Source organism: Puma concolor, chromosome C1, assembly GCF_028749965.1.
Source record: "Puma concolor isolate L17-30 chromosome C1, mPumCon1.1.hap2, whole genome shotgun sequence".
Lineage (NCBI taxonomy): Eukaryota > Metazoa > Chordata > Mammalia > Carnivora > Felidae > Puma > Puma concolor.
In genome coordinates, this window is record NC_141674.1 from 58,785,372 (window position 1) to 58,809,866 (window position 24,495).

The 24,495-nt window shown below is 36.7% G+C and overlaps 1 long non-coding RNA gene across 7 annotated transcripts in view; it reads left to right on the top strand.

The window, feature by feature from the left end:
* LOC112868308 (uncharacterized) overlaps positions 1 to 24,495 on the top strand; it is a 362,521-nt gene that overhangs the window by 101,118 nt on the left and 236,908 nt on the right. Inside the window, exon 3 of one of the 7 annotated variants that reach the window (XR_015254796.1) lies at positions 12,015 to 12,169. The exons of the other annotated variants lie outside the window; for them this stretch is intronic. This is a non-coding gene — a long non-coding RNA (uncharacterized LOC112868308). The remainder of the gene's footprint in view (positions 1 to 12,014; positions 12,170 to 24,495) is intronic. 7 annotated transcript variants of the gene reach the window in all.

A 24,495-nucleotide genomic window follows, 5' to 3' on the forward strand; every position in this document is an offset into this window, starting at 1 on the left:
CTTTGTTGATAAGTTTCCTGGCAGAACCATGAACTCAGGGCCACTGATTGATTGTCATGTCTGCTTCAGGGAGAACCAAATTCTTTTCTGTCTGCTACTGCTGCATTGAGTTGTTGTGAGATGATATGTGACATCTCCTGAGTTACAGTGATCTGTGGTCATGATTAACCAAAAGGCAGTAATTTTCAAGTTTAAAACATCAGTGGCAAAGTGATAATTCTGACTGTGATTACTGCAATTTGCTTTTGATCCCTTTCTCCCTTATGGAATCTCTGTGACTCCAGACTGCCCAGCCTCCCCTCCCAGTATACCAGCACTATTTTATTTATTATTGAGAGAAAGAGACAGAGCACAAGTGGGGCAAGGACAGAGAGAGGGGGAGACAAAGAATCTGAAGCAGGCCTCAGGCTGTGAGCTGTCAGCACAGAGCCCGAAACAGGGCTCGAACCCAGGGGCTATGAGATCATGACCTGAGCTGAAGTCAGATGCTTAACTGACTGAGCCACCCAGGTGCCCTTTAGCACTTTTGAATCCTGAAAGAAATATTTGCTCTTGTATTCTGAATCTGTATGTCCTCCTTTTGTCCAGAGTGTGCCTATTTACAAACCCAACACCAGAAGTTAACTGATCACTGGGATCAGATAAAATTATTCTTATACTATTAAAAGCAATATACTAACTATAATTTATTGATCATTTCTTAAGTTCTATAAAAACTTAATGTCACTTAATCCTCAGAAAATCTATATAAAACAAGTACTATCATTATCCCCATTTTATAGATTACAAAGCTAAGTTTTAGAGAAATAAATCATTTGCTCAAGTTTTGGTAGTCATGTTCTGGTAGTCTGTTCTAAGTGGCAGACCAGGCTTCCCATCCAGGTTTTCTTGATTCCAAAAGTCCTAGTCTTTTTGCAGAGCGGCCTAACATGTATCCGAGACTGATAAGGGTTTTAGAGGGACCTTTATAGTTTGGTAAGAGATGGTGTCCACAGAAATGCTGTTCACCTTAGAATTTTAAACATCAACAGAAACTTGTGGGGGAAAGATACTTTTTATCAAGTGGTAGCTTTCCTGAAATTTCTCAAAAACTGCCACATAGAAAGGTCTCTCATACGCTAGAATCAGGCTAGCTGTGTTCAGCACACTAATAAGTGATACCAGCAGGAAGGGGAGTTCACTGATGTGTGCAGCCTTTTGCCTTGTGATGACTATTTATCCTCCTGTACCTAATCAGTAAACAAGGGAAACATAGAATCATAATGCACAGAATTATGGAGCATTATGTCAGAAGTGATCTTAGAGGTGACTGAATCTAAACACTTCATTGTCAGAGGAAGAAACTGTCCCAGAAGTAAAGTGACTTATGTTCACCCAGCTGTGAATTAGGTGGTGGAGTCAGAACTCAAATCCTTTCCTTCCTCCCCTCACTCTCCCCCTTCTTGCTCTTCTTGATCTCTTTTTTTCCCCCTCTGCCAGCATTTATATGTCTGCTATGTGTCAGTCACTGGGGAGTGGGAATACAGCGTAGTAAATGCAATAAAAAATCCTTGCCATAATGGAGTTTATGTTAGTGGGGAAGGGCATATTAACAAACAAACAAATAAATCAATAAAATTTATGCTATGCCAGATGGTGATAAAAGCTATGGGAAAAAATACAGCAGGGAAGGGTGAGAAAGTGATAAGAAGAGAAGGGAGTGATGCTATTTCAATAAGGTCCTTCTTAGAAAGGGGGTCATGAGGAGAATTCCAGATGGGGTGACAGCCAGTGGGGAGCACAGTTGGCTTTAACCTGTTTGAGGAATAGCAAGGAGGCCCAGGGCACTGAGAACAGTGGATGGGGGAATAAAGCCACAGGATGAGGATAAGAGAAGCCAGATGATGTCAGCCATCTGATCAACAAGTAAGCACCTTTACATCAACTTCGCTGCCTCGTTTCAAGAGGCTCAAAGAATAGTGAACCTAACTAATATCTCTTTTATGGCCATGGCTTATGTCAGAGACCCTCTCAGTAGAGATGTAAGGAGTATAAACCTGCTGGACCTGGAGGCAGCATACCCAAACCCAAGTCCTGCCATAATTAGCTACATCGTTGCCTTGTTTAAGCTTCTTTTCCCTTCTCTATTAAAGGAAGGTGACGTTAGCTATTTCCCAGAGTTTTCATGAAAACCGAAGGAGATAAAAGCAATTTATGTGAAGGCAGTTTATAAGTTGGATATTTTGAGTAATAGCAATCAGTCAGTCAATAAATATTCTTTTGATCACGTCCAGGGTGAATGTAGTGTTTGCCCTCTGGCATCCAGGAAGCTGTTGCCACATCTCTGTCTGGCAAGGTATTCAGAGAGAGGCAATATAACTGGAAGAAAATAAGAAAAAGAAATGATGTTCATCTTTATCTCTGTCTTTCTACCATGACCTTCAACTTTATTACTCACTTGACAGAAATAGAATGTGGGAGATGGCTGTGAGCAGTGTAGTCTTCAGTTAACCCTGTAATTAAATATAGTTTATTTTCTTCACTGCCAGGGTGAGGGACCTTATGAAATTAATAAATCGTATGAAAGTGATGTGGTTTGCTAGATTTGCAGACACAAGTCTGTTTTGAAATGCACCTTGCAGAATGAATTGGGCATGTGCAGAGTAGCAGCAGCATGGTAGACAAGGTCAGTGAGCAGAGTGCTAACCAGGATGACGTGCGTCTTGAGTGGTTAAAGGGGGTGACATGAGGCGATAATAGTTCAGGTGATGATAAAGGTAACAACTTTATGTTGGACACTGAAAGTCACAGGAAGCCAATGATGTGATATGACGTGATGTATCTTGAAGTCTAGGGAAGTTTCTGGTGAGTGCAGGCTCTGGGACTGTATACGTTGGCAAAGAGAAACGGAAAGTGAAGCAATTAACTCGTAAATTTTGTCAAGATGAGTGGACATATGGATAATTCAGGCATGCACCACTGCTTTTGATCACAGTGTTGGAATGACCAGAGAAGCTCTCATACATCGACACGTGCAACATTTGTTAACTTGGTGTTTCTAATAACACAAGTTATTTAGTCACATCCATGTGTTTCCTATAATATTATGTACTTAATATTTTCCTTTAAATGACTTTAAATTTTGAAAAATGTACACACATTTATTTTTTTAAAGGGAATTTACTGTAAATAGGAAACCATTTGTCTTCTCCTAAATGGAAGGCAAAAGTACTTAAGATAAATATATTGATCACAGACCACCTAAAATCATCTCATATATCATGAATAATGAACATACTCTGGTTTGGAAAACATAGCATTATCTTATTAGATTATTATATCAGTATTTTCACTACTTTATCGGCCAAGCAAGAAAGTCTAAGAAAAATAAAGTTGGTGCTTAAGGTCACACTGTTGCTCACAAACACAGCTGGGGTGAGCACCCAGGTTCTTTGTTCTGGTCTGTATTTATTATGGCCCACGAAGAGGCAGCTGCCAAATAAGAACCTAAGTAGGTAGGTAGAAGTGTGTTCTCAGGATCACCAGGAAGCAATGCATTGTGGTGGCATTGAGACTGCCTAATGGAAAGGCCCTGGACTCTTTCTTTAAATGCCCTAAATGCCCCCCCCATTGTGAATAACTCCCAGGACAGGTTGATACTGGGGCCTCATCCTCTCCAACACCCGTCCCTGGCCACTTAGAGTTAATCCTAGTCTGAAACAAAAAGGAGCACTAGGAATAATTTTCAGTCTGGGAGTTTCTCAGAAGCCCTGGGGAGTCTTACACTTATTTAGACCTAGAGCTTCTTAGAAGACTTTGGATTAGACCAGGGGCCAAGCCTCTGGATGAGCATAGGTCAAGTGGTAGTCCTTCAGCTTCTTTGGTGCCTTGAGAATCCCATCCAGTGACATCAAATCTATCAACATGGTAGGACACAAGAGATATGGAGGACTTCAGGGTAGGATGGGGGAAATGAAACTTTGGGTCATTCCTGAGGGATTTCAGGTCCTGGAAACAATACTAGTAATGTAGCAGGATTCTCACACAGAGAGTCATGACACCGAGGCTTTTCTTTCCAGGAAGCAACGTTATTCCTTGCTGGCACCACTCAGTTGGGTTGAGCCCTGAATATCAGAATTGAGCCCTGAATATCCCGTGGCATAGTTTTTTTTTTTTTTAAATACATTTTCTATTTTTTTGTCTCCTATATATGGTAACACACACAAACATGTAGTCTGATTAAGTAGTCTCAGTTTACAAGGCCATGAGGGATGTCGTCACGTAGGTGCATAGCCAGGTTACCTTGAAGTTTCTTGTTTGTTTGTTTTTGTTTTTTTCCTTTTCTTTCTTTTTTTTTCTTTCCTTAGGGAGTGGATTCTACCACAATAATATCAGAGGAAAGTTAAATGACATATTCCTTAGGGTGAAATATCTTAATTTTTTTAAAGTTTATTTATTTATTTTGAGAGAAAGAGAATGAGCATGAGTTGGGGTGGGGTATGGGCAGAGACTGAGGGAGAGAGAGAATCCCAAGCAGGCTCTGAGCTATGAGTACAGAGTCCAAGGCAGGGCTTGACTCATGAATGGTGAGTTCATGAACTGAGCTGAAATTGAGTCAGATGCTTAACTGACTGAGCCACCTAGGGGCCCCTAGAGTGAAACATCTTATACTTAATTAAATATGCAGTGGATACTAAATAAATGCTTATTTGAAAATACAGCAACATTTGAAGTCTTTTCCATGATGAGAGATTATACACTGGGTTGCACCTTTTTATAGATAATAATGACTCAATATTGGTAATTTTATATAGTTCAATCTGATATTTTGGTAGAAGGTGTGAATTGGACATCATGGACTTCTGTCATAATTCAGTAGTGAAGGTGTCATTAAACTTGATCAAGACATGCAACTCTTCTGGATCTCAGTTTCTTCATCTTAGTATTGATATGGGAAAAGATTGTTGGTTCCAACTGAGAAATTTGTTTGTTTAATTAAAATTGGAAAAAGAATGATTACTTATAATTTTATTCAGTAAAAATATTTCAGAATATGAGGCCCAAAAAAAGCAATTTTTTATATGTGAATTTTTTTTTATTTTGAGATACTTTAGGTTCACATGTTATAAGAAATAATAAAGAAGATCTCTACATATTACCAGTTTCCCACTGGTAGCATCTTGTAGTAGCACAATGCAGAACAACATTACAACAACCGTTGTACCAGAACTTGGATCTTGGTCTATAGTTTTCTTTTTTTGTAGTGTCTTAGTCTGGTTTGGTATCAGGGCAATACTAGCTTCCTAAGATGAATTTGGAGATATTTTCACCTGTTGTATCTTCTGGAAGAGACTATATAGTGTTAATTCTTTAAACTTTCAATAAAATATTCCAGTGCAACCATCTGTGCCTGGAGATTTGGGGGGGAAGTTTTTAAACTATGAACTCAATTTCCTTAATAGTTTGAGGGCCTTTCTAATGATCTATCTCATACTGGGAAGTTGTAGTTTGTGTGTTTTGAAGAAGTGACCCATTTATTCATGGTTGTCAAAATTTTGAGTGCAGAGCTGTTTGTACCATTTTAAATTATCCTTTTGATTCTCTAAGACCTGTAGTGATATCCCCTGTTGATTACCCAGTAGGGGCAATTTGTATCTTTTCATTTTTTCTTTGTCACACTTGCTAGAAGTTTGTCAACTTAAATGATCTTTTCAAGAAACCGGGTCTTTGTTTCATTGATTTTCTCTGTTGCTTTTTTTCTGTTTTCAACTTCATTAATTTCTGCCCTTATCTTTGTTATTTCCTTCTTCTGGAGTTTGTTTCAACTTTGTTTTTTAGGTTCTTGAGGTAGAGGTTAGATTGTTTATTTGAAACTCTCTTTTCTAATATATGCATTTAAATGATATAAATTTCTCTCTCAGCACTGCTTTAGTTGTATCTTACAAACCCTGAATGCTATGTTTTTGTGTTCTTTCAGTTAAATGTATTTGATTTTCTTTGAGACTTCCTATTTGACCCATGTTTTATCTAAAAGTATGTTATTTAGTTTACAATATATAGTTCTTCTCCTATTATCTTTTGTCGCTGATTTCTAATTTGATTCTCTTGTTACCAGAGAACACACGGCTGTATGATTTTAATTTTTAAAAATTTGTTAAGCTTTGTTCTATGCTCCAGGTTATGGTCTATGTTGGTGTATGTTCTGTGGTTATTTGAAAAGAATGCTTCATTTTCTGTTTTTGGGGGAGGGTTTCTATAAATGCTGACCAAATCCATTGGTTTATGGCGTTGTTGAGTTGTTGAATATCCTTGCTGATTTTCTGTCTAGCTATTGTACCGTTGCTGAGGTATTGAAGTCTACAGCTATATGTGTGATTTATCTATTTCTCCTTTAAATTCTTTCAGCTTCTGTTTCATGTATTTTGTAGCTTTGATGTTTGATGTAGAGAAAATACATCTTGGATTCTTATGTCTTCTTGATAGATTGAGCCTTTTATCATTATATTACATCTTTCTTTGTCTCTGGTAATTTTCTTTGCTCCGAAGTCTACTTTATCTGATGTTATCCAGCTCCTTTTCTCCCCCTTTGATTAGTGTTTGTTTTTTTCCCATCCTTTTATTTTCAACCTGACTATAGTAAAAGCTTGCATTGCAAGTAACTTGTTCTGTGAGTGTTCTGCAAGACAAGCAAACATCTCTAACAAATTTTAACTTGATAAATGGACGATGGCTTGCAATATGAGTAACACGTGATGCCGAACATCACATGATCACAACTGAGCCAATGGTTCTTGAAATTCTCTTTGACATATAAGTGCCTTGGATTACAAGCATGTTTATGGAATGCATTATGCTTGCAAACCAAGGTTTTACTTACATTGTTACTTTAAAGAGAGGTTCTTGTAGATAGCATATAGTTGGGTATTTTTTAATTTGCCCTGTCAATCTCTTTTAATGTATTCAGATCATGTATTGTAATGTAATTACTGTTGTGCCAGGGCTTACGTCTGCCATTTTAATTTTTATTTTGTTTGTACTGGGTTTTTTTTTTATTTCTCTGTTTTTGCTTTCCAATCTGTGATGGGTTGCTTGAACATTGTTTAGAATTCTATAGATTCATATAGGTTTGCCTATATGTCTTTGAGCATATCTTCTTGTAAAGCTTTTTTAATACTTGCATTATGTATTACACTGTATATACGTAACTTACCACAGTCTATGGATGTCATCATTTTACCAGTTTGGGTGAAGTACAGAAATCTTATCTTCCTTTATATCTCTTTAACCTCTCCATTTCTAATCGTCTAACATGTTTCCTCTTTTTATATATTTAGAACGACAACAGAGGGTGTTAACAATTTTGGCTCTAGATGTCAAACATAATTTAGATAACTCAAGAGGAGAAAAAGAAAACCCTATATTTACTCATACGTTTGCTTACTGTGTTCTTTCTTCCTGATGTCCCAAAGTTCTTTTATCATTTCCTTTCTTTTACAAAAGTTCTTTTAGGCATTCTTTTAGGATGTATCTGCTAGTGACAAATTTTTTGTTTTCCTTCATCAGACATTGTCTTGATTTGTCCTGAAGGACATTTTCTGTAGGTATAGGATCATGTGCTGACACTTCTTTTCATTCATTACACTGGTTTCTAATGAGATATTTCTTATTTTTCTAATTATTTCTCTCCTATAGGGAAGGTGTTTTTCCCCTCTGGTTGCTTACAAGATTTTTTTTTCTTTGCTTATTGTTCAGAAATTTAATTATGGTATTTTTTGGCTTGAATTTCTTTAAATTTACACTGTTTGGGGATACATTCAGCTTCTTGAATGTATAGGTTTATGGTCCTTTCCAAATTTGGCATGTTTATGGTCATCATTTCTTCAAGCACTGTTCAGCTCTGTCCTCTGTCTCCTCTCTGTTCAGGACCCTGAAAATGTGAATGTTAGATATTTTGTCCCACAGGTCTCTAGGCTCTGTCAATTTTTTTTAACTTTAGCCTACTTTTTCTTTTTTTCAGCTTAGATAGTTGCTATTGTTCTGTTTTCTAGTTCATGGATTCTTTCCTTTGTCATATTCACTCTGTTGGCTAGTCTATTCACTACACTTTGTATTTCTTCTTTTTTTTAATTTTATTTATTTTTGAGAGAGAGTGTGTGTGCACACATGCACATGAGTGGGGGAGAAGAAGGGGCAGAGAGAGAATGGGAGAGAGAATCCCATACAGGCTCTGTGCTGTTAATACAGAGCCTGACGTGGGACTTGAACTCACGAACCATGAAATCATGACCTGAGCCAAAATCAAGAGTTGGACACTTAACCAACTGAGCCACCCAAGCACCCCTACACTTTGTACTTAAACAATTATACTTTTTTGTTCTAAAATTTCCATTTGATTTGTCTTTATATCTTTTATGTCTTTGCTGAGGTTTTCTATTTTTTTTTCACTTGTTTTCAGTTGGTTCATAATTGTTGATTAATGCATGGTTAACATGGCTGCTTAAAATTTTTGTCAGATCATTCTACTTTCTGTCATCTTGGTATCAGCATCTAATGTTTTTTTTTATTATTCAGTTTGAGATTTTTCTGTGTTTTGGTGTGAGAAGTAATTTTTTTTTGAAACCTGAATCTGTGTTGTACTATGAGACTGTGGTTATTGTTTAAGCATTCAGTTTTAGCTGGCTTTCTCTGGCATTGTTCAAGCTGTGGAGGGGGTGTGCTACCTCATTACTACCACATAGAGGTTTACTGTTACCCTCTAATGATACCAGAAGAGAGAGCTTCTCATTATCGCTGATTGGAAATGGGAGTTCTGGTTCACCGCATGGTCTTCACTGATAGTGGAGGGGAAAGGAAGAGGAAGTACGCTTGTTATTGATGATCAGGAATGAAGTTCCTGACTCCTTACTTGGTATTCTTTGACAGTACCCTTGTAGGAGTGGTGAGACATCTTGTGATAGCCTATCATGGATGGAAGCCTAGGCTCCCCACTCAGCCTTTGGTGGTATGGGTGTGGATGGATCCATGGCTATTCTGTGATTTGGCTGTAGTAAAGCAGTTGTCTAAAAGTTTTTTGTCCTGCTTGACTGTGACTTTTCTGGTCTTTTTGCTAAAAGAGTAGACCAAAAAAAGTTGGGGCTTTTTGTGTGTCTGTCCATTGGGTTTTCCAGGTTGCTGACTTCTTCAACTTCAGGTTTGGGATATATGAGGTAGAAAGGGAAACTCACCATGGTGTTATTCCATGGGCCTCAAGGTTCTTAACCAGTCTTCCTCTTCTCTCCTCTTCTCTGTACTTTTTAGAGTCTTCTTATGGTCATTTTCATATGTGGTCCATCTACTTGGTGGGAGGAAAAGGAAAAATTTATCTATCCATTTTCCTGGAAATAGAGGTCTCAGGAAACATACAATTTAGAAGATCTTTGGGGAGCCTGGGTGACTCACTTTGTTAAACATCCAACTCATCATTTCAGTTCAGGTCATGATCTCATGGTTCTATTGATCCCCATATCAGGCTCTGTGCTAATCGTGTGGAGCCTTCTTGGGATTCTCTCTCCCTCTCTCTCTGCCCCTCTTTTTTTTTCTTTTAAAGTTTTTTTAATGTTTATTCATTTTTAAAAGACAAAGAGGGACAGAGCACAAGCAGGAGTGGTACAGAGAGAGAGGGAGACACAGAATCCGAAGCAGGTTCCAGGCTCTTGGCTGTCAGCACAGAGCCCAATGCAGTGTTCAGACTCACCAACCATGAAATCATGACCTGAGCTGAAGTTGGACACTTAACTGACTGAGCCACCCAGGTGCCCCTAAATATAAGGTTCTTTTAAGCTTTATCCAGCCATCCTTGTTTCTGGGTTAACATCCTGACCAGCTGACAGACTCACTGACTAACTGACTGATTGATAATAACCAATCTTTATGTTTATCAATATAAGAAATGATGATATATGTGTACTGAGGACAGAGTTAACACTCAATGATTGATGCAGAGATACATAAAGGCTATTTTTTCCCATATTGAAATCTTGTTTTTGCATTATCTAACAAAAAAAGAAAAATTCTAGGGACTCCTACCATAAATTTGCCTCTCTATTTACTTTCAAGTTCTCTTGGTCACTATGGGTTTAAGAGATTTAAGAAATGCAGTTTTGGGGGAACCTGGGTGCCTCAATCAATTAAACATCCAACTTCAGCTTATGTCATGATCTTTGTGTTCATGAATTTGAGCCCTGCATTGGGCTTTGCCTTAGTGGTGCGGCCCTGGTTGGGATTCTTTCTCTCTCCCTCTCTCTCTTCGCTCCTTCCCCACTTGCACATTCTTTCTCTCAACATAAATAAATAAACAAAAAAAAAGAAATGCAGTTTTGAGAAAATTGCCCTATTTATTTTCAGGCCCAAATGTTCTTTATGGGGCAAAGAAAAACTAGTGGTTCTTCGCTCATGTCACAGATAAATTATCTGGATATTTAGCTTGACTTTGTTGTTTAGATACATCTGAACAGTAGGAGAATAAAAAGTAGAGCCCAGTGATTATGAACCTGATGCACTTCTATTGTGTAAACTTAATGCTTATTGAGTTATAGGTTTGTTTGCTGAGTTCCTGAGGCTATCCACAGACTCAGGCAATCACTTCATGAAGTAACTGCCTCATCTCTACAGCACAGCCAAATACCACAATTCTAGCTGGAAGTCATGTTCTGTACTCAATATTGTAGACACAGTAATCTGGCAATTGCACAGCTAAGTAACTGTTCTATAATAACAATCAGTGTCTGTTAATGACTCAAAATGCAATTGGCAAAGACAACATTTGATAGTCTGAATGAATGGAAGAAACACATTTTCTTCCTCAGCAGACCACACAAAATCAGTGCCTGATTATCAGGCTGGCGGGTGCAATCATTCCACCAGCCATAATGGTTATTGAAATTGTTTATGGGCCTCTCAAAAAGATCCTGAGAATAACAATAGATAACATGTTTCAACTGAAGGAGCCAAGACCAAAGAATTATATCTCACAAAACTTGTTACTAAAAGCAAATTATTCCTGGTAACTTCAATAAATGGCAAATTACTCTTGGCAACAAGTGATCAATAATGTGTCATTGCCAGAAACAATCATCCACAGTTCATACCCAAGTTAGGAAATCATCCCTAGCATTTTGACAAGTGGGGGCCACAGCCATACTTCACTAATGGTCATGGTTTGATCATAAAGTAGTATAGCAGAAATGAAATAATAATAATAATAATAGTAATAATAATAGTAATAGTAATTGTTATTTTCTGTTTTCCTACAAACCAGCAGCCATGATATAATTTTGTTTGGAAAACATCCTTTACTTCTCTGGACATACTATGGAAGCATGAGGATTATGTGGGAATGCACAAAAGCCTACTCTAATCATTATTTTCCCAGATAATGTTAGTGGTAGAACATGGCTCTCCTTAACACGTCATAGTCCAGGTTGAGAATAGATAAGTTTATTGTTTCTTTTCCATGACATATCACTTACATACTACATACTCATCTTCGAGCCCTTTATCTTTCTATTCTTCTGTCTTTATATCTAGTAATTTATGCCTCTATTCATTGACCCTCCTTTGTACCCATCCACCTATCTTTCTTTTTTAAAATTATGTATGTATGTATGTATATATGTACGTATGTATTTAGAGAGTGCGTGCATGAGTAGGGGAGGGGCAGAGAGAGAGGGAGAGAAAGAATCCCAAGCTGGATCCACACTTAGCACACTTAGCCCCTATGCGGGGCTCAATCTCATGAGCCATGAGATCATGACCTGAGCCAAAATCAAGAGACAGACACTTAAATTACTGAGCCACCCAGGCACCCCCACCTATCTTTCACAGTACCTTTCTCTCTAACCAGAAAAAAGTAAAATAGGAAGAAACAGGAAGGAAAGTAAAGGGAAGAAAATAATATTTTTAAGAGGCATATAGAACATAAAGAAAAGGAAAAACAGCATGATGAAATAAAGGAAACACGTATTTCTGGATTCACAATGAACTTTTTTTTTTTTCAGCTCCATTAATTCCTGGCTATATGACCAGGGACAGGTTCCTTGAATCTCACCTCCTGTATTTTGCAAGCGATGATACCATGTCTCTACTTACCTCAAAAGATGAATGCAAAAAGTGTCATCAGTTAACAAACATGAAGTCATTCTGTAATTGCAAGGTGCAAAACAAATTTTATATAGTTTTTATAATGAACTTGCATATAATATAGATAATATACTGGATGTTTTCATTTTGTAAGTGTGCATTCTTCTCTAAGAATTTCTTCTAGTATTTGTGTGGTTTTATTTTTAAAAATTTTAATATCTATTTTAACTTCAATTTATCCTTTGCAAAGTATGAAAAAGGCACCAAATCTTTCCCCCCATATAGACCTGTAGGTGTTCTAATACCATTTATTAAAAAGTTTATCTTTCCCACTGATTCAGATGCTGCTTTTGGCATATACTAAATTTTCATATGAAATTGGATCTATTTTGTATTTTTAAATTTTGCCTATCTATTCTTATGTGAATACATGATGTTTAATTCTATGTTCTTCAAAATATGTTTTCCTATTTGATTCTGTGCATTATTTTCTTTTATCTCTCTTGATCACAGTGTTTTCTCTTGTCCATGTTTAAGTGAAATCATTTTTTTTTCCACACACTCTCAGAAGAGGAGTGTTGGCCAGCATTTTCCTAGCTTCACAGTTGTAAAACGACATCTTATTATTGCAGAGTGGTCAAATACATGATTTACACTTCTATGACCCACCTTCTTTGTTCTCCTCCCATACTTTTACCTAGATCTTTTCTTTCATTTAGTTCTAGTGTCTTTATCCTGCTCAGTTTACATTCTACTCCCAGAAGACTCTCCGGGAGGCTGGTCTTTGTCCTACAAAGGAACTTTAGTTGTTTTATTTAAAAATTTTATAGGGTACAAACTGACCCATACCATCTGACCTTTTGCTGTCCCTTTGCACTCACCCATGGCTTGGAGTCTGTGAAACCAGTTCCCACTTTTGGTGTTGTTCTAAGAAGGACCCATGAGCTTTCCAGAATGGATCCCTCAATCTGGGGTTCTTGGGCAATTCAATTTCTGAGTCCTGCTTTCTCAGCTGTCAGAAATTTCTCACCTTCTCTGCTTACTCCCTCACAGTCTCTAGTACAACCGTTGTAGTCAATTTGCTCTCAGTTCCTCAATGTTGGGGTTGTTAGAGAGAACTTGTTTAGTTTTGCTATTTTAGTTTTGTTTAGATTTGGCTGCTTTGTTTTGCTATACTGTTTGTCTCTTTTGTAGGGGAGTTTGGAAAGTCAAAAACTATCCTGTTCCCCTACAGTCTTCCTTTGAACTTCACCCCTCGGTTTCCTTATAATAGTTTCAAAGGTTTGTCTTTCTGTATATAGTTATTGACTCTATGTTTTATTTTCATGTGGGATATGAAATAAGCATTTAACTCTGTTTTTTTCCATTTATATAATTTCCCCCCACATACATGCACCTTTTCTTCTTATGATTTATAATACCATATCTCTCACAGGTTTTCATAAATGCTTGGCTCTGTTCTGAGACCTGTATTCTATATTTCTATCCCTACACCAAAATTGCTGTGCTCCAATTACCTTAGGAATTCTCTTTCTTGATCTTTGCTGCTACAAGTCCTCCCCACACCTCTTCCCTATTCTTTGTTGTTGCTGTTCATAATGTACTTCTCTATTCTTTGTCTTCCTCTCATCATATGAGTTTTATTATCAGCTTGGTAATTTTGCTAAAAATATTGTTGGAGTTTTGGAAAGGCCTGGCTTTTTAAAAACATATTGATTCTTCTCACCTATACATGTGATATATCACCATTTATTTACAGATTTTATGTACATTGAATCCAATAGCTTTCTGAACTCTTTGTTAGTTTTCGTAGATTCTCTGTAGAGTCTCTTGAACACTCTTTATAGATAATATCATCTACAAAGAATAATTGCTTTCTTTGCTTTCCTAAATTTATATTTCTTTTCTTTAGCTCATTATTCTGACTGGGCTTCCAATTTGAATTGTTTAGTAGTGGTGGTGCAAATAACATTTTTATCTTGCTACCGTTACTAAGGAGTATACTTCCAATCTTTTACCATAAAACATGATGCTTGTTCTGTATTTTTAGCAGACATTTTTATCCAGTTTAAAAAAAAAAGATACTTCATCTCTTGCTCCCTAAGAGTTTCTATCATGAGTAAGTGTTGGAGTTTACTGAAGGTGAAGGTCTTTCTTCATCATTTTAGCATTTTGTGTCACATGTTTTATTTTACTTTAATCTATTTACATGATGAGTATATTCAGAATTTTTTTGCTCAGTATTGATCATACTTGCATTATTGGTTAAATCCACCTTGTTGATGATATATATTATAATTTATGTCGCTAACACGAATTCAGAAATAAAGCTATTGGCAATTGGCTCCTGTCTTTCACAAAAGTTCTCAAACAGGGTGGGAGAAAGTACTTATCTTCTTGGAAAAATGGGTGGTAAAGAAGGGAGGTAAGGAAAATGGAACACTAGCAAGCAGCTCTCTTTGGGAAGCAGGAAGGTAACAGGAAGAAGGTAGATCCCTGCATCCCAGTATTCTCCAAGCCTAATCTTACCAGGTAATTGGGGCTGTCCTAGAAGTCACAATTGACCAGTACATGGTACTAAACCATATCTAGACTGGGACAGACCTCTACCATGTTGTTGGACCCACAGAACGTCCAGTGGTCTAGCTGTGCAGGTCAAATCAATCATTTTGTTAGTCTTATAACAAAGAAAGTCACCAACTTATGAGACTTTTTTTTTTTTTTTTTTTTGCACTTCATCTACTATATATACAATTTGGTATGAGAGGTGCTCTCTGCCAATGGCCTGAAGTTCAAATTGACTAAATCTCACAACCTTGAGTCTTAAAGAAATGGGAATGTTAGGCTAATGTTAGTATACCCCCAAGCTGAAGCAAGAAAATTTAAGTGACAGCCTTGAAGGAGAGAATAGTGAGGTGCTAGGTCTTTCTCAAAAATCTTATTTAATATAGAAGTGAGTCTTAGGAAAAACACTGGATTGGGATAGTGTCTTTCCTTGTGAGGCTATTGTTCAAGTATATCCAAAAAAGCAGCCACTAAGAGGCAAGTGGATAAAAAAGGCTGTATTAGTCAGAGTTCTCTAGAAAACAGGACTGAGACATAGACAAAGATATAGACATAGATACAGATTTGGTGATATCTAGATCTAGATATCTATCTATCTATAGATATCTATATCTAGATATAGATATCTAGATATCTATCTATCTATAGATATCTGTATCTAGATATAGATATCGAGAGAGAGAGAGAGAGAGAGAGAGAGAGAGAGAGAGAGAATGCAATTTATTGTGAGAAATTGGCTTACAGGATCATGGAGGCAAGAAGTGTCACAATTTGCCATCTGCCACTTAGAGATACAGGAAAGACAGTTGCTGAATTTTAGTCCAACTCCAAGGCCTGAAAACCAAGGGAGCTGATGGTGTAAATTCCAGTCCAAGGGTAGAAGAATGAGATCTCAGCTCAAGCAGGCTAGCGGGAAAAGGGATGTATCCCTTCTTCCTCCACCTTGTGTGGTATTTAGGCCCTCAAAGGGTTGTATGATGCCTAGAGACTTTGTGAAGGGCAGTCTTCTTTATTGAGTCCGGCAATTCAAATGCTAATGTCGTCCAGAAACACCCTTACAGACATACCCGGAAATTATGTTTGATCTGGGTCTCCTGTTGTGCAGTCAAACTGACACATAAAGTTAACCATCATAGAGACCCACAGGAAAGTGGCTAGAATTTTCAGTCTAAACAATCTATCGTTACAGAATATTGTTCAAAACTTTAAATTAACATTTAATGATCATAACCTACTTTTCTAGTATTATCTCTTCATACAACTTTTTTCCCCCTGTTTTTTTGTTTTCTCAAAAATCCCCTACTAATGTTGTCTCTGTTCTCTGGTTTAATCTACATGAAGCATTCCTGTCTTTTTAATTAGATCGGTATCTCTAGATTGAAGAAACTGTTTTTTGGTCTTGTTCATATTCCTTGCTAAGATATGGTACAAAGACTGTCACATCTTGGTGACTGATTAGCATATTAGGATTATTGTAGCTTCCCCTATCATTTCCAAACACCACTTGTTTTCTCTTTACTAGCTATTTCTCCCCTTAGAACAGTCAAATAACTTAAAAATTATAGAAATATGTAGTTTTGTGTAAAATTATTTCATCTGCAGAATTTATGAAATAAAAAAATGGCCTCTTCTATTTCAATTATTCTCTAGTAACATTACTTTAAGCAGTATTAATTTAAAATGTAATACCAGTTCATTAAGAAGTATATTCATTGGGGCGCCTGGGTGGCTTAGTTGGTTAAGCATCCCACTTCAGCTCAGGTCATGATCTCCTGGTTTGTGAGTTCCGGACCTGCATCGGGCTCTGTGCTGACACCTCGGAGCCTGGAGCCTGCTTCAGAGTCTGTGTCTCTCTCTTTCTGTCCCTCCCCCAACCCCTCAAAAATAAAATAAGCATTAAACAAAAAGAAGTATATTCGTATAGGCACATTTTCCCCGTGGAGACTAATTTGTTTTAAATGAAACAAATTAAGTTAACTGAATATGTATTCTCCCTAAATCGTTTCAACTAAACATGAATCCTAATATTCCCGTGGGATTGTATTTTTCCAGGGTTGTTTATATTATGTGTCTATCCTTATTCTGGTTAAGGATATTTGATGGCAGGGAGCAGAAAATCATTCAAGGAAAATTAAACAAAAATGCAATGACACCAAATGCAACTAAGATTTGTGTTTTATATATATTTTTTGGTTGGTCTGGTTCGATGTAATTATTTCTCTTCATCTTTTCTAGAATCTAATGCTATAAACATACCCCAAGCACTGCTTTGTCACATCTTGCAGCTGTCATTGATGTTTCTATTATACATCTCTAAATAGTCTTTAGTCTTTGTGACTTCTCCCTTGACATGTGGCTTATATAGATGAATGTTGCTTAATTTCTAATTTTCCAGATATCTTTCTGTCATTGATTTCTGGTTTAATTCTATTATGATCAGGACACATATTTTGTATGATTTAAATTCTTCTAAATTCTTTGAGGTTTGGTTTATCTACCCAAATATGGGCTAACATGGTGAATGTTCTATGTGTATTTGAGAAGAATGTGTATTCTGTTGCTTTTTGGTTGTATGTTCTATAAATGGCGATTAGGTCAAGTGGATTTTTAGTGATATTCAGAGGTTCCATATCCTTTCTGATTTTCCATTGTCCTGTTTTGTCAGTTATTTAGAGAAGAGTACTGAAGTCTCCAATGATAAATGTAGATTTGTTCATGTCTCCTTTCATTCTTTCCTTCATGTATTTTGAAGCTTTACTGTTAGGTGCATAACTATAGGATTATTATGTCTTTTTTGGTGAATTGAGCCCCTTATCATTATGTAAGACTTCTCTTCATCCCTCGTAACAGTCTTTGCTCAGAATTGTGCATTGTATGATATTAATATAGTTACTGTTGCTTTCTCTTGGTTAGTGTGTGCATACTATATGTTTTAATATGCCTTTACTTGTAATATTTCTAAGTATTTATATTTAATAATGGGTTCCTTATACATAGTGTGTTTTGTTTTTTAATACAATCAGACAATATCTGATTTGAATTTTTGTGTTTATGTCATATGTATCCTATTACTTATATACTATAAGTATTGTTATGGTCTCATTAATATTTACCATATTGCTGTTGTTTTCGTATATTTTTGCTCTTTTTCTTGTGTTTTGGTTTATGTATGAATTAAGTATTTTTTAAGATTATATTTTATCTCTACTATTGACTTATTTTTTCTACATCTCATGTCAATTTATTTGAATAATTACCTTTGGGTTTACAATATACATCTTAAGTTAATCGCAGTCTACTTTATCAATATCTCCTGTTCACCTTTTGTGCTATTGTTGTCTCATATATTTTGATTTCACGTGTGTTTTAAACTCAAAATACGTTGCTTGCTTTTACTTTGGAGAGTCAATGATATTTTAGAGGAATTAAAAGAGATAGAAAAATAATGGCTTTTATATTTATCTTTATTTTAACCATTTCCAGGGATCTTCATTTCTTTGTGTAGATCTGAACTTCTGTGTTGTCAGTATTTTTTCCTGAAGAATTTTCTTTAACATTTCTTGTCTTTCAGTATGCTTCTAATGAATTTTCTAAGTTGCTCTTTGTTGGAGAGTCTTTGTTTCCTTATTATTTTTGAATGATATTTTCATGATATAGAAGATTGACAGTTTCTTTCAGCCTTTTAAAAATGTCACTTAAGGGGCGCCTGGGTGGCGCAGTCGGTTAAGCGTCCGATTTCAGCCAGGTCACGATCTCGCGGTCCGGGAGTTCGAGCCCCGCGTCGGGCTCTGGGCTGATGGCTCGGAGCCTGGAGCCTGTTTCCGATTCTGTGTCTCCCTCTCTCTCTGCCCCTCCCCCGTTCATGCTCTGTCTCTCTCTGTCCCAAAAATAAATAAACGTTGAAAAAAAAAATTTAAAAAAAAAAAAAAAAAAAAAATAAAAATGTCACTTAAGGGGCGCCTGGGTGGCGCAGTCGGTTAAGCGTCCGACTTCAGCCAGGTCACGATCTCGCGGTCCGTGAGTTCGAGCCCCGCGTCGGGCTCTGGGCTGATGGCTCGGAGCCTGGAGCCTGCTTCCGATTCTGTGACTCCCTCTCTCTCTGCCCCTCCCCCCTTCATGCTCTGTCTCTCTCTGTCCCAAAAAAAAATAAATAAACGTTGAAAAAAAAAAAAAATTAAAAAAAAAAAATGTCACTTAAGCGTCTGTCAGTTTCGGCTCAGATCATGATCTGACAATTCGTGAGTTTGAGCCTCACATTGGGCTCTGCACTAACAGTGTGGAGCCTGCTTGGATTCTCTTTTTCCCTATCTCTGCCCCCTTCATCCCTGCTCACTCTCTCTCTGAAAATAAATAAATAAACATTTTATGTATTTACTTATTTGTTTATTTATTTTTTGTTTGATGTTTATTTTTGAAAGAGAAAGAGACAGAGCACGAGTGGAGGAGGGGCAGAAAGAGATGGAGACACAGAATCCCAAGCAGGCTCCAGACTCTGAGCTGTCAGCACAAAGACCGACACGGGGCTCAAATTCAAGAACCATGAGATCATGACCTGAGCAGAAGTCGGATGCTTAACTAACTGAGCCACCCAGACACCCCTCAAAATAAAGAAATAAATATTTTTTTGAAATGTCACTTATATATTTTTTTAAAATGTCACTCTATCTTTTTCTGACATGGGAAGTTTCTGACAAGATGTCTGGTGTGTTTTTTATCTTTTTTTTCTCTATATAATGTGCCTTTTCTCTGGATGATTTCAAGATTTTCTTTTTATCTTTTGTGCTTAGCATTTTCAGTACCATGTGTCTAGATGTGTTAATTTAATTTAATTATTAGTTTTTACATCCTTTCTGTGTGTTTCTGAGCTTCCAAGGCTTGTGGTTTGATACCTTTAATCTTTTTGGAGAATTTTCAGCCATTATGTCTTTAAATATTTCTTCAACTCTTTTTCTCTGTCTTCTTCTGGAATTACTATTACATGTATGTTGGAGTCTTAAAACTCTTGCATGCTCTGTTTTGCTTTCCCTTTCTAGCTCTTTCTTTGTGTGTTTTAGTTTGGGTGATATCTAGTAACTATCCTTGGTTGTGTCAAGTGTGCTGATAAGCCAGTTGAAGGCATTCTTTATCTTTGCAACTGTGATTTTTATTTCTTAGCATTGCTATTTGGTTTTTTCTTACCCTTTACCTTCCCCATCTGTTCATCCTGAAATTCCCCACTAATTCATGCATGCTGTCTACTCCTTTCATTAGATAACATATTAATCCTAATCACTTTAAATTCCCTCTCTAATAAATACATTATCTAGGTTATCTCTGAATCTTGTTTTATTGATAGATTTATCCTTGACAATGCGTTGTTTTTTCTCTAATGTTGCATGTCTTACAAGGTCTAATTGATTATTGGACATAGCGTGTAGAGGAGCAGAGGCTGGGTTAACTAGTATTCATGACTGACAATGGATACACCCTTCCTTCTGCTAGGCCGTTGATGTGGGATATTGTGTCCATATAGTAAGGATTTTAATTAGGTTTGGGGCTCATTGCTATGGTGAACTTTAGTGCACCACCAGCTCTACATTTCTTTATTATTGCCTTGTTCTTATCATGATGTTTGTTGTTTAGGCCTTTTTCTCAGTTCTTGTCCTTTACTCTGGTGTCTCTCCAGGCTCTTATCCCTTCCACAATGGTAGGCTGCTATTGATTGTTTTTGCTGCTTGTTTGCCTGGTGATGGAGTGCAGAGAAGTTCCTCCAAGTCATTTCCATTTCATACTTGGAAGGTAAATGTCTTGTTTCCAACATTTTGCAACTAAGTAGGGGTAAGAGGCAAGGGAAATTCAGCATCTAGTTTACATTCATTTGCTTATTTTCTCTGTTTTTGTTACAGTAACATGCTATAATTTAAAGACACTCTTTTTTGAAATTTCTTAAGAGAAACAGAGCAAAATAAAAATCTCTCCAGGCTTCTGTGAGAGTAAGGGAGATACAGTCATATATATGATCAGAGTGGAGAAAGAAATTGCATCTAACTTTCCAAGAAATTTTTCAAAAATCCTTTCATTTTAGCCATTTCCTCTCTACTTTGTTGTGCCAACCATTCCTGAGATTTAGAGGACATTTCAAATTGTATATCATGTTACTTTGTAGCATTTCTCACTGTTATCTTAGGATTCAGTATTTTTTTTCAAGTTTATTTTCAGCTCACACAAATTTTGCTACTGTAGGCTTATCTTCCATTTTCCCTAATTTATGTGTTTATACCTTTAAACTGAATCATGTTACTATTATTTTAGTGGGATTTTTGGGAGGGAGCCAAAGGAAATAGATGCATTTAATCCACAATATTTATACAGAAAGTCCTGTGGCTGACAATCTTAAAGTGATAGATCATTTTCACTTCTTATCCAGTTTCTTTATTATATGAATAAACAAACTTTGGGAAGAGCTCAAATAGTCCTATTGACATGGCCAGAAATAGATAAAATTGTCTAGGATATGCAGTTTACATTTCATCTCTGGGATACATGTTTGTCATGTCTTATTTCCTTATTAAGATTTTAATTACCGTGATGGGAAAGTTTATGTCTCACATGTTTTTGCAGTGCCTGTAATATAATTACTGTTTCCTTGAGTTATATTATTTAAACTCATTCATGTATTTAACAAGACTAAAATCCCAGTTTTAAAGTCCCATAACTTTTGTAAAGACATTGTGCTACATAGACATTATTACTTATTTTGCATTTACTTGGAGCTTTTTTTTCCCCATAAAAAGTCATCTGTTTGTGACAATCAGAAGGATATATCTTGAATGGGCTTTTAAACCCGAACACCATATAAAAACTAAATTCCTTCTTTTTAATGTTATTTTGGAGTAAGGTTAAGTGCTCTTGTTAATACAAAACTGGCTCTTCTATTTTCTCACAAGAAGTTGCAGAGCTTTCTAATTAGAAATTCTCAAAGTGAGGATATGCCAGTGAAGTACAGATCACTTTTATTATCCCATTTACATTTATTGGACAGCCACTTAACTTAGGGATCTGTGTTGGGTACTCAGGAGGAGTTCAAGGAGCAAAAATTCCTATCAGGATCCAACTGGCTTTTTAATGCTACATACCTCTTGTCCAGGCATAAGAACACTAAATGCATAGGCTTATTCCCATATTAATCTCTAGCTAATCTTGAAAATTAGACTGGAAAGTTTTAAGGAGCTTGATTTCATTATTTTGGGGCTCATCTTTTTAAATTTTTTTTATTTTTTATTTTTTTTAATATATGAAATTTATTGTCAAATTGGTTTCCATACAACACCCAGTGCTCATCCCAAAAGATGCCCTCTTCAATACCCATCACCTACCCTACCCTCCCTCCCACCCCCCCATCAGCCCTCAGTTTGTTCCCAGTTTTTAAGAGTCTCTTATACTTTAGCTCTCTCCCAATCTAACCTCTTTTTTTTTTTTTTTTCCTTCCCCTCTCCCATGGGTTTCTGTTAAGCTTCTCAGGATCCACATAACAGTGAAAACATATGGTATCTGTCTTTCTCTCTATGACTTATTTCACTTAGCATAACACTCTCCAGTTCCGTCCATGTGGCTACAAAGGGCCATATTTCGTTCTTTCTCATTGTTGGGGCTCAACTTTGAAGTACTCTTGCTGCTAATTAAGTTTCTTCTACTCTAATTCTGTTAATGAAATTTTGACCTGAAGCTCCAGTGATGTATTTAGGTCTTGGTAGCTTCCCTAGGAACCATATAATCAATATCTTACCCATTTTTCCCTGTTAGTTCTTATTTCCTTAAGGTATGAACAACAATATTTACCACTTAAGACTAAACCATACCTCATGGCTCACCCCGCTACTAGATTTTCTTGGTAACAACTGTTTTCCTAAATTTGGGAGACACTAAATTTTTGCTTCACATTTTTCTTTCACTTTACTCTGACCATGTACTTGGATGTTCTCTCCCAATTTCTGAATACCCCCAACCTCTGAACCCCTCCATGTAAATCACTGTGTTTTCTACTATCTTACTCTTGAATCCTCTGTTATTCTTAGGTCCTGAGCCTGAATATATCCCCCAGCCCAGTGATGGTGGCTCATTCCATGTCATGGATTCTATAATAATGTACAGTCACTTTCTGAGACAAAGCAATTATTACTCTTTCGGGATTTAATTTTTTTTTTCAACGTTTTTATTTATTTTTGGGACAGAGAGAGACAGAGCATGAACGGGGGAGGGGCAGAGAGAGAGGGAGACACAGAATCGGAAACAGGCTCCAGGCTCTGAGCCATCCGCCCAGAGCCCGACGCGGGGCTCGAACTCACGGACCGCGAGATCGTGACCTGGCTGAAGTCGGACGCTTAACCGACTGCGCCACCCAGGCGCCCCCTCTTTCGGGATTTATAATCAGGTTAAGTAAGCAATATATGTATAAAAAAACATGAATAACAAGATGAACAAGAATGTTATCAATGCCAAGTAGAGTGGCATACCTTCTCTAAAATATTTTGAAAACTCTGATCTAAAGATCCAGTTTACTTCTTTGTTAATTCATGTCTCCTTAAAATTTGTGAAGTTTTCAGTCATTTTTTTCTATTTTATGTGAGTCTTTATACACAACTCTACATTTATTACAACAGTTATTATTTCTTCCAATATATAGGTCCCTTAGGTTCTGTTCAGTTTTTTAAAAAATTAATGTTTATTTATTTATTTTATGGGGTGGAGGGCAGAGAGAGAGGGAGATAGAGAAAGAATCTCAAGCAGTCTCCATGCTGCCAGTGCAGAGTCCAATGCAGGGCTTGAGATCATGACCTGAGCCAAAATCCAGAGTAGGATTCTTCACCGACTGAGCCACCCAGGTGCCCCTGCTCACTTTTATTATTTTTTCTTTCTGCAACTAAGACCTTTCAATTATCTATATGTAAGTTGTCTGATTCTTTCTTCTGCTTACTCAAATCTGCTCTTGAAACTCTCTTAAACTTGTCATTTCAGTTATTGTACTTTTCAGCTACAGATTTTTTCTTTGGTTGCCTTTTATATTTCCCTTTACAATATTCTCATCTTGATAAGACATCACTTTCATGATTTTCTTTAGTACTTTGTCCATGTTTTCTTTTAGATCTTTGAACATATTTAAGTCAATTATTCTCAGTCTTTTCTTAGTAATTTTGATGTCTGGGCTTCCCAAGGGATGATTTCTTTCAGTTTTGTACCTTTGAGTGGCTCATGCTTTCTTGTTTCTTTTATGTCTTGTGTTCTGTTGTTTTTGTTTTGTTATTGTTATTGTTGAAAACTGAACATTTGAATATTACAGTGTAGTCACCTTGAAGTCAAATTATTCCCATTCCCAAGATTTGCTTTCTTTTTAAAAACTATTTTTGCAAAGACTATCTTCCTTATCCTGTTGGTAACTGAAGTCTTCAGTAGCTTTAGTTATTGCTCTAATATTTTAAAAGAGATTTCCTTGAATGCTAGAAGCTAGAAACCAAAACCAAAAAAGAAAACAACTTTTCCCATTTCTGCAGATTGGCTCTGTGCTGGGGTGCAATACTTAGCCAGGCTTTCAATAAGCCTGGTGGTCAGTTTGAAGTGAAAGCCTGGGGTATTTTCTAAGCATGTATCTTGCCCTGGGAAAATGTGTGGCTTTCTAAACCTTCCATATAAATAGTTCTTTTCAATATCCTAATTTCTCAAATAATTTTCCCCAGCTTTTCTTCCTGTACCACAGGCTTCTTTTATGTATCTGTACTGTAATCTTTTGTAGTATGGGTCTGTACATTGCTAGTTTGCCATGATGTCATAGACTCTGGGTCTGGAGTTCTTTCTTGTCCA